The sequence below is a fragment of the Zea mays genome, chromosome 10 (genome assembly GCF_902167145.1).
Source record: "Zea mays cultivar B73 chromosome 10, Zm-B73-REFERENCE-NAM-5.0, whole genome shotgun sequence".
NCBI classification, from domain to species: domain Eukaryota; kingdom Viridiplantae; phylum Streptophyta; class Magnoliopsida; order Poales; family Poaceae; genus Zea; species Zea mays.
This window is the reverse complement of record NC_050105.1, coordinates 15,263,707-15,278,174: the sequence shown is the minus strand read 5'-3', so window position 1 is coordinate 15,278,174 and position 14,468 is coordinate 15,263,707. Positions and strand designations below refer to the sequence as shown.

Here is a 14,468-nt window from a genome sequence, read left to right as displayed (position 1 = left end):
GGTTTTGGTACTGTTCATCCTGCCACCTCTGCTCTGACCTGTCTGACAGTCAGAGCTGTCAGAAAAGTCAGAGCAGATATTTTTCTGAAACCGGTTGAGCCGAATTTTGACCCTACTCAGCCGGTTTTGAAACCGGTCCAGTGTCCGGCTGAGTAGACCAGTGGACCGGGATCCCCCTGGTAGAAACCGGTTCAACCGGTTTTTGCCCTCTTTCTCCCAACGGCTGCCAGCTTTTGGGGGATCCCTTATATACCCCCCTCACACTCTCTCTCTCATTTACTCCTGCCTCTCCCACGAATCTTTGGCTGACCAACCCTCAAACAAGAGCATTCACTTCACTTCTCACACCCGCAATCGCATCTCCTTCAATCATTTGAAGGACCCTTGGTGTGAGGTGAACTCGATCGAACTCGCTGTCAATTTCATCTTGATTCTCCCTTTCTCTTGTTCTTGAGCTCGTTGCAAACTTGACCGTGTGCGGATTTGTTACTCTTGGAACCTCGTGTTCCTTGACGGTTAGAGGTTGCTTGGGAGTCTCCAAATTTGTGGACGACCCCAAGAAGTTTGTATCACCCGCTCCTTGAGCAGATTTGAGAAGAGATTGCCTTGACCTTTGTGGTCGGCTTGTGGAGGATTAGGGTTGGAAAAGACCCGGCCCTTTGTGGGTTCCTCAACGAGGAGTAGGACACCTTTGTGGTGGTTGCCGAACCTCGGGATATATCGCGTGTTCTTGTGTGTTCTTGTTAAGCTTTCATATTCGGTGGTTGGTTCATATTATTCATTCAAGTAGTTCTTGTGTAGGGCAAATCTTTAGCTGTTTTCTTACTACTTCGAATTTGTTCAATAGATTACTAAATTCAAGTTGAGTGGGTTCAACCTTGTTCAGTTGGGATTAAAATCGACTGAACCGGCTTGCACCCGTGCAACTTTGATTTAACCTATTTCGAAGTTTTTAGTGAAAATTTTCAGGTGTAGCCTATTCACCCCCCCTCTAGGCTACTTTCACCAAGACAATCAAAGGCAATGAACACACACTTGATGCGAGTAGTGGTTCTGAGAATAATTTCGTTGAGCTTTGGAGCCTGCTCTGCTCTTCTTTGCTCACTGTGGATGTCGCTGTATTTTAGTCCTTTCCCACCGACCAAGCAGATCAACTTTAGTTGCTTTGTCAGTGCTTCATGCTTACAATTAGATGTGCAGTACTCCTGACTTGATCTAGCTGCGTGTTTGCTGCGGGTCGCGGTCTGCGCGGCCGCGGGTGCTGCCGCGTTGGCAGGCAGTGCTGATGGGAATCGGGATGGACTGCATCCGCTAGGCCTCTCCATCGACCAGCGGGTTCCCCTGCGCATGTTGTATTGATTTGCGTGCGTGCGGTTTCTGCCAATCTGGCGACCTGCTTCAGAATCTGATCTTCAAGGTATGCAGCTTATGTTAGTTTTAGTTTTGGGTTTGTTTGGTTTTCTACCTAAGGAGCCATAATTTGTCTAAATCTAGTTACTTAAATTAAAAAACTAAACTTAGACATAAAAGTTAGACACGTTGTGATGTTATTACCCTGGATTTCGCCTACCAATTTTTTACTGTAAAGTTTATATAGCCGTCGATTCTAGTTGAACCTGCTAAATCAGACGATTGCTATGATTCTTTGGTCTCATCCTTTTGCATGCTTCAGGATAATAAGATGTTTGAGAGCTAGTGGAAAGAGGGTCATCAATACAGAACTTCCTTGTACTATTTGAGTTAACAAAGTCGATGTCAAAAGAAATCTGGTGACCACTGATTGCATTGTGTTCTCTTTTTTTACCCATTGCAAGAACATCTGAATATACTGGAGAATCATGAAAACCAAAAGCTGCTCCAGTTTGGTAGTTACTATTGCTAGAAAAATTCAAGTAATATTTATACACAGAAAACTCGTTCAGATTCCCATTCATCACATCCCTTTCATTATGTTTGGGAGGTACAAGTGGATTTTCTGGAAGTCTATAACATTGGGCCATTTGTTTGATTATCGTGCCTTCTCCTATACAAGCTCCAGGATTGAAATTGCCCCCCATTGACACCCTTTCAGTATACTGAGAAGCTGCTGTCCTATTTTCTGGAATTCTAGAACTACTAGGCATCTGATAATGTCTGCGTGAATTTTCTGTCCAATAAGCTTTCTTCTTCATCAGCATTTTCTGGTAGTTTGAATACAAATAATGTTGATGCACATTGAATAAGCTCGTTTATTAACTGGCCTATTTTCTGTCCTATTTTCTGTCCTATTTTCTATTCATAAGCTTTCTTCTCCAATAAGCTCGTTTATTAACTGACTTTGATACACATTGAATCACCTTGAGATTATTATAAATGAGATGTAGACAATTTTATTAGCTTTCTAAAAAGTCTAGGATCACTTGATTTGGATGCCTGAGACTCCAGTTATAGATTTTTGAAGTGAGTAGTCGAATTCTGTCCAAATCTGGACAGAATTTATGTTTAGCCATGTTTGACCTTTCTAAAGGTTGAAACTTGTTATGATGATAATACAAAAGTTATAGAGGACTTTATAAGCTTTCTAGAAAGTACTAGTTTACTATTTTTGGATGCATATCTTGTGAGTTATGAGCTAAACAAGTAGTTGCTGTCCTGCTGTCCAAAAATCAGCAAATATTAAAATGATTGCTTGGAGTCTCTTTTGTGTGGGTAACTAGATTTGGTTAGTTCTTGTCTTGATTAATGAAGTCTTGTGATATGAACATACATACTATGGTGGCGCGAGTGCTTTTTATCTCTGTCTTTCTTCTGTGTCTATCAACCACTCTAATCCTACACGGTCCAATGCACTTTATGTTTTACACATTTTGGACTGCCATTTCTTTTATGCTAATGTAGCATTCACACATTTTACATTTCTTGGAATTAAAGACATCAAAATTATACATTCATCTTATGATGTTGGGGTTATTTTGCAGACACATTCAATGAAGATTTGTTCTCAGGTTGATCTGTGCAATTTTGATGGCACTCATGGTGTCAAGTGAGGACTGGTTAGGATCCTTGACAGATATTCTTTGTGTTTCCCGCCCTTTCTTCCACCAGGCTAATTAAATTTCTCTCTTCTTAAGGCAATTTCCACCAGCGTGAGACGTTGATGGTGTCCATCTTACTGTATTTAGTTGGGTTTCAGGACCTCGTACCTCCAAAAGGTTTCAGTTAAAGGACCTGTCCTGGAGATCAAAGGTGACTGAGCTAACTGCAATCTCTTGTTTCCTTGCATTTTAAGATTTTGGTTGCCTGGACTCTGCAGCTCTTCATTTTGCATATTTGAAAAATAGTCGAGTAGCCTCTAGGGCTTACCATGCCTAAAATGGTGAGGTCAGTCTATTGCGCTTCTACTGACATGACCATTTAATCACTGGGACTTCACACTCAATACTTTTCTTGAATATATAGAGATGATAGGAACATTGCTGCCCATCAGTAATAATCTTGTGCCTTGTTTCTATGGGTTGAGCATCCACTGAGATTTTACAAATAAAGTTGCTGCTAGTAAGATTGTTTTCTTTCCAAACAGTAAATACTTTAAATCAGGTAATGATATATATTCTGGTGCAGGGTAATGTACAATTGTGTTCCCTTAAACACACTGTATGCTTTTCCCCTCACCTTCTATAGAATTTACCCATGATTCCATGGTGTACGATTATGTGCAGTTGTTGTTAGTTCTTTAGAAAACCTCTTGTTAGGGCCAAGCGTAATTAGTTCAAATATCGCCACAATGGTTTTCAAGTTGTCGGTGCAGATATGACTCATGTGCTCTTGTAATGGTCTGTACTTTAAGAACAGGGTCGAGAAATAGTGAATGTTTCAGAACTTTTTTTTTCATTTTCTACCATAGGAAACTTAATTTGTTTTGTGACAGGATACTACTGTCAATGGGAAAGAGAACCATGATCAAGAGATAAGTTGCATCGTAGACACAATGTTACTCTGTTCAATATTGATGTCTTTTCTGTTCGCATAGTGTTAACCTTAGTCGAAATTTCTAGCTCATGACAAATATTTATTGTACCTTTAAATGGTTATTTAAGCAAGAATATATGAGCTTACTGTCCTAGAATGACCTACATTCCATCCACCTTGGTCATCCAGATTCAGCTCTGATGATGCTAAGGAGGTAGTCCATTACCAAACAATCTCATCAAAGAGCTTAGCTAAATCTGTTCTCGAGGAAGGTGGCTGGTCAAACTTCATGGTAAGTATCACGTTGGTGAAGTGAAACTTAAGCTCTCATGCAACTTCTTTTGAAATTATCAACTCTTGCATTGAAACAAGTTCACTGACCGATGTCATGATTTTCTTTTCTTAGTGCTCAAGGGAGGATACTCAGAATAATGTTGATGTTGCCATTGTTTTTATTGGCTCAAAGGTACTTAATACTGATCTAAAATCTACTGGTTTGAAATAATCTGTACTTTTTAATATTGTTTGAACGAAATGCTTTCTTAAACTGAAGCAGTGCTTGTGCATAAGTTCAAGGTTCAAAACTTGATAGTTATGATATTTTGCTTATTGATTCCGTGAAGCTATAAAACCTGCAAATTCTCTGCCATTTAATCAACATTGTGATCTATCGCTTCAGTTGTAACTGACCACTGACTTGTTCTTTTTTTACTTAGCTGCAATCGTCAGACATATCTAAAGATAAGCAAGTTGATCCAGCTTTAGCAGACACACTGAAGGTAATCATAGGCACTCATCTCTCTTAGATACTGTTCTATATGCATGGTACTTGAGTTATTCTGCGCTACTACTGACACTACTAAATTGGAGCCTTGGAGTCTGGAGCAAAAAAAGGGGTGGCTGTATTCTCAAGGAACATGAGACCACTGAGCTCTGGAGTGAATGAAGGACGTCGTCGCTCTGGAGTGAATGAAGGACGTCGTCTTTGGAAGTCAGACATCACCTAGAGCTAGGGTGTCCATTCTTGACATGTTTCTCTTAGTGATAGGTGGATACTGTCTAGCTAGGTATAGAGTCTTGAGGGATTGATGGACGCATGCATCTCCAATTCCTGTGTGTTGTATTACTACTGGTACAATCTCCAATTCTTGTGAACTTATGTATTTGGACTGTGAATTTGTGATATGAACATATATCAACGTGTTTGAAATCTGTATTGTATGTGATATTCTGTGTTGGATGTGATATTATGTGTGTCTAATTTTTTATTTCTGTATTTTTTAATTTTTTTTCCTGGAAAAGGGTTAAGAACGTGGGTACCCACGTTCTTAATATTAAGAACGTGGGTACCGTCGAACTTATTGTGAGTCCTCGCAGATCCACGCAGAACACATAAGTTCGACGACCATGCGGCCCCGTCGAGCTTAACCGTAAGAACGTGGGTGCTGTCGAACTTATGGAAAAAAATTCGACGGCCCCCGTCGAACTTAAAAACGCACGTTCTTAACGTTAAGTTCGACGGTACCCACGTTCTTAACGTTAAGTTCGACGGGGCCGTCAAACTTACTTCTGTAAGTTCGTCCAAAAATCGCCGTCGGCTATATTCGTCGGTAAACCCACGTTCTTACGGTAAGTTCGAGCTTATTACATTAAGTTTGACGTTTTTTCACCCACGTTCTTTAACCAGATTCTTGTAGTGAACAGCAACTGGAGGGCATATTTGAGGTGCTCGCCCTCAGGTGCGGTGAAGAGAATTCCTGCTCCTGCTCCCTGCAATTTCAGCGAGCCATCGAAATACATTCGCCACACTTCTGCAGTCTCTGGGTTATCTGGTACTTGCTGTTCAGTCCACTCTGATACGAAATCAACCAGTGCTTGAGTTTTGATGGCAGTACGAGGTCGGAACTCGATGTTATGAGATCCCAGCTCACAAGCCCACTTGGCTATTCGGCCAATGACCTCCTTGTTGTGAAGAATATCCCCTATCGGAAAACCAGTGACTACTATGACTTTGTGGTCATCAAAGTAGTGACGTAGCTTGCGGGCAGTTAGAAGTACTGCATATAATAGCTTCTGAACTTGAGGATACTTTTTCTTTGAGGGGCCTAGAACTTCACTCATGAAGTAAACAGGATGTTGCACTGGGTAGGCATGTCCTTCTTCTGCTCGCTCGACTACCAACGTGGTGCTTACCACGTGAGTCGTGCAAGAGATATACAGTAGCAGATCTTCAGCTGGTTGAGTTGACGTAGCTCGTCGGGGTGGCTTCAGTACTGGTGGTGTTGTCAAGAATTTCTTCAGTGCATCTAGAGCCTCCTGTGCCTCTGAAGTCCACTGAAACTTATCCACCTTCTTGAGTAGCTTGTAAAATGGTAAACCTTTTTCCCCCATCCTGGATATAAATCTGCTCAGAGCTGCCATACATCCAGTAAGTCGCTGAACCTTCTTTTGTGATCGAGGCGCTTCCATCTTCATGATAGCTTCAATCTTATCCGGATTAGCCTCAATTCCCCTGTGGCTGACGATAAACCCGAGTAACTTTCCTGCTGGTACCCCGAAAACACATTTTTCGGGATTAAGCTTCCATCTATACCGTCTCAGACTGTTGAAAACCAGCTGTAAGTCTTCGATGAAGTTTTCCGAATTCTCCGTTTTGATTACCACATCATCTACGTAGGCCTCCACTCGCTTGCCCCAGTGATCAGCTAAGCACGTTTGAATGGCTCTCTGATAAGTCGCTCCAGCGTTTTTGAGGCCGAACGGCATGGAGGTATAACAGAAAGCACCATACGGAGTGATGAACGTTGTTTTTTCCTCGTCTTCCTTTGCCAAACTAATCTGATGGTATCCGGAATAGCAATCCAAGAAAGACAGCACAGAACATCCAGCGGTGGAGTCCACCACCTGATCTATCCTTGGGAGCCCGAAGGGATCCTTCAGACAGTGTTTGTTGAGATCAGTATAGTCGACGCACATGCGCCAATCCACTTTATTCTTTTTGAGTACAAGAACAGGGTTGGCTAACCACTCGGGGTGTAACACCTCTCTAATAAATCCAGCCGCGACCAAGCGAGCTAACTCGGCGCGAATGGCCTCTCTCTTGTCGGGCGTGAAACGACGCAGCTTTTGCCGAATCGGCCTTGCCTGGGGATAGACCTTCAGTTTGTGCTCGGCCAGTTCTCTTGGGACTCCCGGCATATCCGCAGGTTGCCATGCGAATACATCTCGGTTATCTTGCAGAAACTGGACGAGCGTGTTTTCCTATTTATCGTCCAGGCTGGAGCTGATGATGGCAGTCTTGCGTTCATCAGCGAACCCCAGGTTGATCCTCTTGGTTTCTTCAGTCGACCGCATAGAGGTCGCGGCCTGAGCTTCGTTTGCCGGTACTGCAAGGTCCTCCTCAGGCTTAGAGTTCGCCAGTGTTGAAGGAACCGCCGACGGCTTGGTGGTGAGGGCTGCTTGGATGGCCACTCGGAAACACTCTGCGGCGCCTTGGAAGTCGGCGCGCACAGTTATGATTCCTTGCGGTCCTGGCATCTTTAGTATCATGTACGTGTAATGTGGGATGGCCATGAATTTGGCCAATCCCGACCTCCCGATGATGGCGTTGTACCCGCAGTCGAAGTTCGCCACTTCGAACCTCAGGAACTCGGTTCTGTAGTTCTCCGGAGTTCCGAAGGTGACAGGCATGTAGATGTGGCCCAGCGGGTATTCCCCTTCCGTCGGCACGATGCCGAAGAAAGGAGTGTCCGACTCGTGGAGCTCTTTGAGGTGAACTCCCAAGCCTTGGAGTGTCCGGGGGAAGGTGACGTTGATGCTGCTCCCCCCGTCCACTAGCACCTTCTTCACCCGGCTCTCTCGGATCACCGGATCGACGAGGAGCGGGTATTTGCCTGGATGGTCGAAGTTGAGCCATTGATCCTCCCGAGTGAAAGTGATCGGGTGCTCCGACCACCGATATGGGGCGGGAGGACCGGTGGTCGCCACCAGTATCTGGCGGTCGTTGAGCTTTTGTTGTCTTTTGTTCTCCTGCGACCCATGTCCGCCGAAGATGACGTCGACCTCCCTGTCAACGCGCGGGAAAGCTCCTCCTCCTCCCTCCTCCTGCTGATGGGGTTGTCGTGGCTCATCTGGTCTTCCCCTCGGCGGAGGAGGAGGTAGAGGTTGGAAGGGTCGACCGTGCCCGACGGAGTGCTTGAAGTCCCGACAGTTACGAAGAGTGTGGCACATGTCCTTGTGGTACGGGCACTGGGCGTCGAGGATGTCGTCCAGCGTGCGCTCGCCCCCACGGGGTCCTCCTCGGGCGCGAGAGGCAGGTGGTCCGGCGGCGTGCACTTCTTCGCGAGGCCTCTTCTCCCAGCGTTTGTCGGGTTGCTGGTTCGCGTCGCGTCGTGGTGCTGCCGGTGCGGGCTTTGCTCCTCCGATGAGGTCCTGAGCTCGCTCGTCGGCGGTGATGTAGAGATCGGCTTCCCAGAACAGCTCCTCGGAAGTAGTCGGCGCCTTCTGTAGTATGGCTCGGACGAAAGCCGAGTCATTGGATCCTCTATAGAAGTCCTCGATCACGGCTGCCTCCGTGACCTCAGGAATACGATTTCTCATGGTCTGGAACCTTTTGAGGTACGACCGAAGAGTTTCGTCCCCCCGGCGCTTGATGGATTTGAGGTCCCATGGTTGCGCCGGTTTGTCGGAGAGGGACTGAAAATTGGCGGTGAAGCGTCGACTGAAGTCGCCCCAGTCGTCGATGCAGTGTCGGGGTAGATGTCGCAGCCATTGCAGTGCGTCTTGCCCAAGGACAATGGGTAGATACGCGGTCATCATGTCTTCGGACGCCCCGGCAGCTCGAGCAGCGGTGGTGTAGACGGCTAGCCAACCCCCTGGATCCTGCTTAGGTTCATATTTGTCGACATTGGATACCTTGAAGTTGGGAGGCCATTGGATGGCCCTAAGGCGCGGAGTAAGAGCAGACACTCCGCAGGTGTCCTCCTGTCGTCGGGGATGATGTCTGTCCCGGGGAGGGGAGTAGTTGTTGTGGTTCCTCGACCGTCCCCGGGTGGTACCGCCAGTTGAGGCCGTTGCCGACTCAGTTCTGGTGGCCTGGCTCCGAGCTGGGATGCCATGATCCCTGTCGTACTCCTCCCGGCGGCGGATCTCGTTCTCATGCCGCCGTTCACGTGAAGCATTGATGGAGCTTCGCGCGTCTCGGCGACTGTTGATGGCGTGTCATAGATCATTCGGCGGGTGAGCAAGCGGTAGAAGATGGTTGGCCGCCTGGGTGAACAGTCGTCGGTAGCCCTCGGCGTCGGGAGTCCGAGGGAGTCCATCAGCTATCCGAGCTAGTACTCCTCTGACTTCGCTCGGCGTGTTCATGGCTCGGGCGAAGTCGGGGTTCAGGTTGCGCCCGAAGAATGGATTCTCCCGGCGTTGCCTTGCATCTTGCTCGGCTTGTTCCTGAGCCCGTCGGCGATCACGTCGTCGGGAGTTCCTTCGTTCTCTGAAGACGCGTTCTTCTGGAGTTTCTCCTATCTCCGAGACCTCGTCTCGTGAGACGGGTTGCTCCGGATCCCGTTCTCCGGCCGCGTGATGTCGTCGAATGTTCCTGCGCCAGTTCCTCCGTCGGCGGGATTCTCGTTGAGGCGGTTCTTCTCCGGGTGCGGTCGGCTCGTCGTCGGAGACGGTAGACGACTCCACTCTCCCGATGAAGAGGACGTCGGGGTAGAATGGTGCTGCTGTCGTGGCGACCTTCTTTCCGTTCTCCTTTGGGGGCGGAGATACGGAAAGAACAACTTGCTTCCCCTTGGTCTCCTTCTTCCTCGCGATCTGTGTCCATTCTTTTGTCGGGGAAGTTGACAGTGGAGTTCTCCGGGTCAGCGGGCCCTCGGCCTCCGACTTTCCGGAGACGATCTTTTTCCGGAGAGCTGGAGGTTGCGCCTCTCCGGCATTTTCGGAGTTCGTTGGAGGAGACTTCTTTTCCAGCGGGTCCACGATGCGGTGTAGAGTTCCCTCTTCATCCGCCACGGATGAGATTGTTCCGAAGCAGAATATGGATCCGGGACGCAGGGTGATCTTGCTGTAGAAGGTGACGGCCATTGAGCTAGCTTGGATCGTCGACACCCCCCTACCTGGCGCGCCAGCTGTCGGTGTTTTGGGTCCGACCGCACACCCGGGGTTGCCCCTCAAGGTGTTTTTAGGAGTAGGACGGTGTCGACAACTGTAGCAAAATGGTTCGTGCCGATTGCACGAGGGACAGTGGACAAGGTTTACAGGTTCGGGCCGCTTAGAGATGCGTAACACCCTACGTCCTGGTGAGTATGCTTGGTGGACAAGGTTACAAGAGAGCTCCCTGAACTGGAGAATGCAGAGAGTTGATGTGGGTGGCTAAGTAATAGGGTTGATCCATCTGAAGGGGTGCCCCTAGGCCTTATATATTCGACCGTGGGGCAATACATGTGGATATGATAACAACGTGTAGCTAAAAGATATTGAACTGTTTGAGTTTATCTCCCTGTAGTTCTGCCGACTTATCCTCGCATGGCTCCGTTGCATGTGGGCTCCAGCGCGGGAAAGTCGGATCTCTGTTGTGGTCGCTTGCCCGACGTTGTGGGTCGTCCGGGTTTGCACCAATCCGGCCTCATGTCGATCTGCTTTGCTGGTTGTCTCTCCCCAGGCCCACGAAAGAATGACCTTATGATTTATTGGGCCCTTGGGCCTTTCGTGAGGTCTTTTACTCTTTTAGTGGACCCGGGGATATCTATCCCCCACACACGGAGCAAGGGAGGGATTAGCAACTCACACAAGACACAAATATCACAGCAGATACGCACACACAAGACCCAGACTTGAGCTCAAGAGACTAGCACACTAGAACGGAGCTCAAATCACTAGAATGTCGAACAAGTGCGCAGGAATGGAGTGTGAGTGATCAAGAGTGCTCAAGGAATGCTTAGAGAATGCTTGGTGTCCTCCTCCATGCGCCTAGGGGTCCCTTTTATAGCCCCAAGGCAGCTAGGAGCCGTTGAGAGCATTCCTGGAAGGCAAATCTTGCCTTCTGTCGTCTGGCGCACCGGACAGTCCGGTGCACACCGGACAGTGTCCGGTGCCCGATTTCTTTCCTTCTACGGCGAAGCCGACCGTTGGCAGCCAGAGAGCCGTTGGCGCACCGAACATGTCCGGTGCACACCGGACAGTCCGGTGCCCCCTTCTAGCCGTTGGCTCGGCCACGTGTCCCGCGCAGATCGCGCGGCCGACCGTTGGCCCGGCCGACCGTTGGCTCACCGGACAGTCCGGTGCACACCGGACGGTCCAGTGAATTATAGCCGTACGCCGCCGATGAAATCCCGAGAGTAGTGAGTTCGCACGAGCCAGCCTGGCGCACCGGACACTGTCCGGTGTACCATCGGACAGTCCGGTGCTCCCAGACTGAGCAGAGTCTTGGCTGCTCGAGCCAAGACATTTCCAATTGTTCTTTTCCTGTTTCCATCACTTAGACACAATACATTAGTCTCTAAAACAATGTACTAAGTCTGAGAAACATACCTTTTGACATGATTTGCACTTTGTCCACCACATTGCATAGATCAACACAAAAGCACTTGCATTGGCACTCAATCACTAAAATACTTAGAAATGGCCCAAGGGCACATTTCCCTTTCAATCTCCCCCTTTTTGGTGATTTATGCCAACACAACATAAAGCAACTAGAACAAGTGCAATATTAATGCAAATGAAAACCAAAAGTTGTTTTGAATCAATTTTGGCATATATGGATCACTCTTTGCCGCCACTTGGTTTGTTTTTGCAAATCAAACTCAATTTCCTATCTCTAAGTCAAATCCACATGTAGAGACATAAAGAGAGGTATTCCAAATGAAATTGATCAAATGAAATTGATCAAGGATTTCAAAAACTCCCCTTTTTTCCCATAATCAACACTTCTCCCCACAAGAGGCCAACTTTTGACTAAAGAGACAATAAAAGAGTTTTGACAAACCAAAAGCTCTAATCTACTATTTTCAAAATTTCTCAAGTGGTAGCTGATCCATCTATTGCTTTGGCCTTTATTTTCTCCCCCTTTGGCATCAAGCACCAAAACGGGATCAATCTTGGCCCTTTAACCCCATTGCCTCACCAAAATCTTCAACGAAGAGCAAATAGGCAATAAGAGTATAAAGATGAACTTGGAAAAGTTACTCTTTTCATCGGAGTGCAGTGGAAGTCTTGCATGGTCCAAGTCCACCTTTTCCCTTTCAATTCACCTTCGAGACTAAATCAAGCAAACTCACGCACATGGTTAGTCTCGAAGGGTCAAGTTGCAACACACCTCCCCCTAAATATGTGCATCACATGCATGAGGACTTGTGAGGTCCGGGGAGTGCTTGTACAACTTGAGCACCATAAAAATGCATAATGAACATGATCAAAGGCATAAACACAGGTATGCTACAAATCAATCCAAGTTCCGCGAATCTAAGACATTTAGCTCACTACGCAACTTGCAAAAGGTCTGCTCATCTAGAGGCTTGGTAAAGATATCGGCTAGCTGGTTCTCGGAGCTAACATGAAACACTTCGATATCTCCCTTTTGCTGGTGGTCTCTCAAAAAGTGATGCCGAATGTCAATGTGCTTTGTGCGGCTGTGTTCAACAGGATTATCCGCCATGCGGATAACACTCTCATTATCACATAGGAGTGGGACTTTGCTCAGATTGTAGCCAAAGTCCCTGAGGGTTTGCCTCATCCAAAGTAGTTGCGCGCAACACTGTCCTGCGGCAACATACTCGGCCTCAGCGGTGGATAGGGCAACAGAGGTTTGTTTCTTAGAACTCCATGACACCAGGGACCTTCCTAAGAATTGGCACGTCCCCGATGTACTCTTCCTATTGACCTTACATCCAGCATAGTCGGAGTCTGAATATCCAATCAAGTCAAAGGTAGACCCCTTTGGATACCAGATCCCGAAACAAGGCGTAGCGACTAAATATCTAAGAATTCGCTTCACAGCCACTAAGTGGCACTCCCTTGGATCAGATTGAAATCTAGCACACATGCATACACTAAGCATAATATCCGGTCTACTAGCACACAAATAAAGTAAAGACCCTATCATAGACCGGTATGCTTTTTGATCAACAGACTTACCTCCTTTGTTGAGGTCGGTGTGTCCGTCGGTTCCCATCGGAGTTTTTGCGGGCTTGGCGTCCTTCATCCCAAACCTCTTGATCAAATCTTGTGTGTACTTCGTTTGGGAGATGAAGGTTCCATCCTTGAGTTGCCTCACTTGGAACCCAAGGAAGTAGCTTAACTCGCCCATCATCGACATCTCGAATTTCTGAGTCATCACCCTGCTGAACTCTTCACAAGACTTTTGATTAGTAGAACCAAATATTATGTCATCGACATAAATTTGGCACACAAAAAGATCACCATCACAAGTCTTAGTAAAAAGAGTTGGATCGGCTTTCCCAACCTTGAAAGCATTAGCAATTAAAAAGTCTCTAAGGCATTCATACCATGCTCTTGGGGCTTGCTTAAGTTCATAGAGCGCCTTAGAGAGCTTACACACGTGGTCGGGGTGCCGTTCATCCTCGAAGCCAGGGGGTTGCTCCACGTACACCTCCTCCTTGATTGGCCCGTTGAGGAAAGCGCTCTTCACATCCATTTGGAACAACCTGAAAGAATGGTGAGCGGCATATGCTAGAAAAATACGAATGGACTCTAGCCTAGCCACAGGAGCAAAAGTCTCCTCAAAGTCCAAACCTGCGACTTGAGCATAACCTTTTGCCACAAGTCGAGCCTTGTTCCTTGTCACCACCCCATGCTCATCTTGTTTGTTGCGGAACACCCACTTGGTTCCCACAACATTTTGCTTAGGACGAGGCACCAGTGTCCAAACTTCATTCCTCTTGAAGTTGTTGAGCTCCTCCTGCATGGCCAACACCCAGTCCGGATCTAGCAAGGCCTCTTCTACCCTGAAAGGCTCAATAGAAGAGACAAAGGAGTAATGCTCACAAAAATTAACCAATCGAGATCGAGTAGTTACTCCCTTGCTAATATCACCCAGAATTTGGTCGACGGGATGATCCCTTTGAATCATCGCTCGAACTTGGGTTGGAGGTGCCGGTTGTGCTTCTTCCTCCATCACGTGATCATCTTGTGCTCCCCTTGATCACACGCCTCCTTTTGATGAACCTGTTCATCGTCTTGAGTTGGGGGATGCACCATAGTTGAGGAGGAAGGTTGATCTTGCTCATGTTGTTCCTGTGGCCGCACATCTCCAATCGCCATGGTGCGTATTGCGGCCGTTGGAACGTCTTCTTCATCTACATCATCAAGATCAACAACTTGCTCTCTTGGAGAGCCATTAGTTTCATCAAATACAACGTCGCTAGAGACTTCAACCAAACCCGATGATTTGTTGAAGACTCTATACGCCTTTGTATTTGAGTCATAACCTAACAAAAACCCTTCTACAGCTTTGGGAGCAAACTCAGAATTTCTACCCTTCTTCACTAGAATGTAGCATT

At 47.2% G+C, this 14,468-nt stretch overlaps 1 long non-coding RNA gene across 1 annotated transcript; it reads left to right on the top strand.

Annotated features, from left to right (window-relative positions):
• The first annotated feature begins 3,210 nt into the window (after nucleotides 1-3,210).
• Nucleotides 3,211-4,715, top strand: LOC103640883 (uncharacterized). The gene is made up of 4 exons (XR_002265633.1): nucleotides 3,211-3,225; nucleotides 3,908-4,240; nucleotides 4,355-4,414; nucleotides 4,665-4,715. It is a non-coding gene; the product is annotated as an uncharacterized lncRNA (long non-coding RNA).
• Nucleotides 4,716-14,468: the final 9,753 nt, after the last annotated feature.